This window comes from Piliocolobus tephrosceles, chromosome 13 (genome assembly GCF_002776525.5).
Source record: "Piliocolobus tephrosceles isolate RC106 chromosome 13, ASM277652v3, whole genome shotgun sequence".
NCBI lineage: Eukaryota > Metazoa > Chordata > Mammalia > Primates > Cercopithecidae > Piliocolobus > Piliocolobus tephrosceles.
The window spans coordinates 117,730,033-117,735,101 of NC_045446.1; the positions used below are offsets into that span (position 1 = coordinate 117,730,033).

Below are 5,069 nucleotides of genomic sequence, written 5' to 3' on the forward strand. Positions count from 1 at the left end.
CCTCACAGGAAAGCCTGTTGTGGTGAGATTTCCCGATTTACTTTATAAATGCGAGAAAGCCAGATACAGGAGAAGATAAGTGCTCAAGGTTGCGAGTGCTTATCATCTCATGGGGTTCTGGGCCCCACAGTCATGGCCAGTTTCTCTTGTAGGGATGCAGGCCAAAATTCAGTTTGGTTCCAAGTGAAAAGGACTGTGCAACTGAAATATGCCAGTCATCAGAAGAAAACCATGCCTAACAGCTTGCTGGCTATTCACCCTGAGTGACGTTCTTTCTTTAGCAAATCACTTTTCACCTTGACTGCACACTGGGCTTACCTGGGGCTGGGGTTGTAAAAAAGATTGGGGTGTCTGGTTCCCTAAGCTAATAGCTGACGTCATGATACCCACTTGACTCTTGCCTCTGTTGAACTGTGACATTTTCAGTAGGAACACTCCTCCCTGGCTCTGATGTTTTACTACTGATGACACTCAATTAAAACATTTAGTGGAATGAAAAGGATAGGGACCTCAAAAGAACAGGACAGTCAAGCGAGTGGCAAGCTGAGAGAATAACGGACATGTTGAATTAGCTCAATTTGTAATCAAGCTCGCTCTGGGAGCTACCCAGGCCAACTCACTGTCTGGTCAGAGCTTGGGGAGGGGAGTAGTGAGGGCTGGTGAAGGAGAACGCTATTTCTTCAGGGTCCACGTCACTCTACCCCTCCCCTTCCAGTTGTAAAATAGAACCCCTGATAATTATCACCTAAAGAAGCAGCATCAGGATGTGTATAGACAGGGAAATATAATTTCCTACTCTTTCTATCTCCACATTACCAATCACTTTGAAGCAATGAAAATTTCAGAGTCAAATACTCAGCTCGTCTGTGTGTCTAATCTTTTAAAAAGAGAAAATGGGATTTGGATAAATATCTGTTTTCCTCTTTCCCTCCACCAAAAATCTAGGAGAAACTTTAGTTCACAAAATCTGATTTTAAAACACACTAAGAAAATAAAAACATGCCCTTTACGTTTGATCTCTTATCTAGGGAAGCCAGGTTCCCTCAGAGGGACTCTCAAGGCTGTGAGTCGCCAGTGTTTATTGTGTTTAGTGGGCCATGTTGTTTTGTGTTCAACTGTGAAATGCATTGAAGTAATACTGAGTGGTCATGCTCTGTCTCTGGGGCCCCACTGTCCCCTGTCTGGCAAAGTTGAAGGTAATAATAATAATAATAAAACATCAGACATCAGACCAGTATTTAACCAGACAAGTATTTATGTAGCATCTTTTCTCTCTGGAAGTTAGAAGCACTTGGCCAAACACATCTCAGTTGTCCAAAGACTGTCCTTAAGCACTAGTGCACTAGCATTAGGGATATCATGTATACCTTCTCATTCAACTATCTCCTCATGCTTCACCCCACTCCTACCAGCCCCATTAAAAAATGTACCCCAAACTTTTATGTTAAATGTAATTGGCATTGGTGCTGCTTGACTTCTAGCATGTTCCCTTTCTTTCTCTCTTTCTTCTTTCTTTCTTTTTTCTTTCTTTCTTTCTTTCTTTCTTTCTTTCTTTCTTTCTTTCTTTCTTTCTTTCTTTCTTTCTTTCTTTCTCTTTCTTCTTTCTTTCTTTCTCTCTTTCTTTCTTTCTCCTTTCTTTCTTCTTTCTCTCTCTCTGTTTAAAATTAAGGTCAGAAAGAAAGGAAAGGACAAAGATAATGGCATCCATGCTCTGGTTGACACTGTTCTCTATTAACCTCAGGGCTACAGTATGTTTTGTATTTCTGTGGCACTTTTCTTAATGGTGTCCCAAAGGATTTGGGGTTTTTTCCAACTAACACAATCATCTTCTACCTCAGAATCTCAATGGATGGACCAGTTGTCCCACTTATGCAATTATGTTTTGGGTCTTTTAAAGTTGCTGATTCATTTTCCATCAAACTGTAATGTCATACTTTTTCTACAAGGAGTCCCGAACTTTATGCTTTCTTTTAATTCTGTTCTCTTTCCTCCTTTTCAGGGTTGAGTAAGGCCAGATTGATAAAGCAAAGATAACAATCTTTGCAAACCTTTGCCTTCTCATCAATAGCAAAGTGATATTACTCAGGTCCCTTTCACTCCCCTTTCCCCAGGACACATGAATGAATGAATGAATGATTCAATCAGAAAAAGCATTCCACTCTTTAGAATCATACTGAAATTCTTGCAAAGGATTAATTCCATAGTTTTTAAACAGGAGCAGCAATGGAGAATGTTTCCCAATAACCTGAAAAACTATATAACCATAGATGAAACTAGTAATATGCTCCTTAGAATTATGTAAATTTAAGCTAGAATAGGCCTCAGAGATTATGTAATAAAATACAATCAATTAATTGATGTTTATGAAGAGATGAACTTGAGAAGAAAAATTTGCTAAGAGAGTTGGAGGGATGAATATACAGTACATAAAAGCTTTGGTCTTAGAACTCCTCTATGCCTTAATGCATAATCTTATTTGTCCTCCAATAACCTGACTTCTGCATCCTCAATCCTAGGGCACATTACATATGCTTGATTTATGAATGGGAGGAGGGTAAATCTGTTTGCTTGGGGGAGACTCTTCTGCTGTACCAGTGTGAATGGCAGATCCCTCGCCCCAGCAGCCCCTCTTTTGCCCTTTCTCCTACCAATCCAAGGGTTTTCTTCTACACCTGGGATATGTATGAGTGTGTCTGTCTCTGTGTGTGTATGTGTGTGTGTGTGGGTACATGATGGGAATCGAAGGTCACACACATCCTGGAATCCAAAGCGACCCCTGTCTGATCATTCTTTCCATGGTCCTTGCTCTAGTCACTGCCTCTATTTCCTGAACTTATCTCGCTCACTAGATTTCCCACCCCTTCTCTCTCCCTGAAATGCCCGGGAGCTCAATCTAGGTTTGCAGCCTGTCAAGGGCTACAAGAGGACCCAGATAATGAGAGATAAGGAGGGTGACTCCCTGTTGGCTACCCTTTAAAATCTGAAATTGCTTGTTTGAAGCACAGGAAGTGGCTTTCTTCCTTCACCATCATTAAAAGCAAAAAGAATAGAAAATCTACAAAGGAGGCAGAAACTCAGGGTGGCTTTGGACTTTATGTGGAGTGGAAAGAACCATAAAGATAGGAGCATCGCTTTGCTTTATACACAAAGCCACACATGGCAAAGCAAAACAAACAAAACAAAACACATTGTGGGTTCATAATAGATACTGATCATCAGAGTAGGTTCTAGAAGGGTTGAGTGAAATGAGTCACCATTGTTTATTCCCTTTTACTTACTTGGAGAAACCAAATCATGGCAAAATATTATTCCTCAGTTGCATTGGTTTACTAGAGCTGCCATGCAGAGTACCACAGATTTAGTGGCTGGAGCATCAGAAATTGATTTCCTCGCAGTTCTGGAGGCTAAAAGTCCATGATCAAGTTATCAGCAAGTTGGTGTCTTCTGAGGTCTCCCTTCTTGGCTAGTCGGTGGCTGCCTTTGCACCATGTGCTCACATGGGCTTTCCTCTGTTATCACACATGTCTGTGACCTAATCTCCTCTTCTTATAAGGACACTAGTCATATTGGATAAGGGCCCACCCTATGATCTCATCTTACCTTGTTCACCCCTTTTAAGGCCCTGTCTCCCATCACCGTCACATTCTGAAGTAGTGGAGGTTAGGGCTTCAACATGTGAATTTGGAGAGGATACAATTCAGCCCAAAGTGCCAGTCATTAGGAGCAGAACCAAGACTGGAACCCAAAGTTCCTAATCCTAGAACATTAATTTGCCTTTTGTTCATATCCTTTCCCTGGGCTAAATAATCTTACAGAAGTATAGCGTGTTCAAATTTGTATTTCATGATGATATAATGTAGCCCTCTCATTTGCCAAATAAGGAAGCTAAGTTCTAATTGTCTTGCTCAGAATGATGGAGTGCGTGGATGATCCAGAGAGGCACTGCCCAGATACCTTCCCCTGCTCTCCTACTGAGGTGCCCTTCTTGGATTCTAATCTCTTGCTGCTGTAACCTCCACACCAGAGTCTCTTGCTACCCAGGCTCTGCATTGCAAATCTATGGCCCAGGGAAGCAGCTTGGTATAGGCTGGCAAGGGAAAAAAACTGTGGAGCAAGAACCCCCTCCCCACCCCATTCTCCCTTTGGAGGGGTAAGCTTGCTTTAATGAGTCCTCCCTGCCTCCAGCTGCCTCTCTCTTGCTCCTGCTTCATGGCAGCTGTTACCAATTTCAGCAATTTTCTTCTGGTGAATTGAAGGCTCCAGGTGACAAAGGGAGTTGGCCATATCCTCCTGAAAAATAAGACAGCCTGGGTCCTACTCCTACCCCAAACCTAACCCTGGACTGGGTGGCTAGAGCTCACTTTCCCAGTGGGTGTGTCACAGCCCTTCCCATCACCACCCCCTGCCACATACACACACACACAGTAGGCTTCCAGGTGTATGTCCATTTCTTACACCCTATTTGAAAGGGACTTCAGATTATTCCTCAGTTCGTTCTCAGCTCACCTGTTTAACTAAGATCACCACGAGTTTGATCATTTGCCTAACCCTTGAAATGAGTACCCATTCTGGCTTCTGAAGTCACAGGAAGAATGGGAAATAGGACACACACACGCACACAGGAGTTTCGTACAAACTAGGACACTGGACCCTCAATCTGTGACCATTCCCCAGGGTGCTTGGAAGGGGCACGATCTCTCTGGTTAAACCATTTATGCACAAATGAAGCATACCCATGAACACTGATTTTATGTAACCCTCCCTGCAAAGCAGAAAATGAATCAGTATCATTCAGGTAAAACTTTCCTGTCAGTTTTTCCTTAATAACAATGTGATGGTTTTGTCTTGTTTGTTTTATATTTCTCTTATGAGTTATTGGTTAGACGGAAGGGAAGTAGCTTAATAGTTGTTCCACTTCTCTGCCTAAGGATATCAATGTGGACATTAGGTGTCTAACTGTGAACAAAACAAGCTCAACTTTTGCTTTCAGGGAGCTTACAAGGTATTGGAAGAAGACAAACATTGAACAGATACATCTACAAATAAGGATGTAATAACAACTGTGAAAA

At 42.0% G+C, this 5,069-nt stretch overlaps 1 long non-coding RNA gene across 1 annotated transcript in view; it reads right to left on the bottom strand.

Moving 5' to 3' along the window:
* Positions 1-3,074: 3,074 nt before the first annotated feature.
* The window catches only part of LOC111540326, a 5,719-nt gene continuing 3,724 nt past the window's right edge, over positions 3,075-5,069 (bottom strand). Inside the window, exon 2 of the long non-coding RNA XR_002730947.2 lies at positions 3,075-4,290. This is a non-coding gene — a long non-coding RNA (uncharacterized LOC111540326). The remainder of the gene's footprint in view (positions 4,291-5,069) is intronic.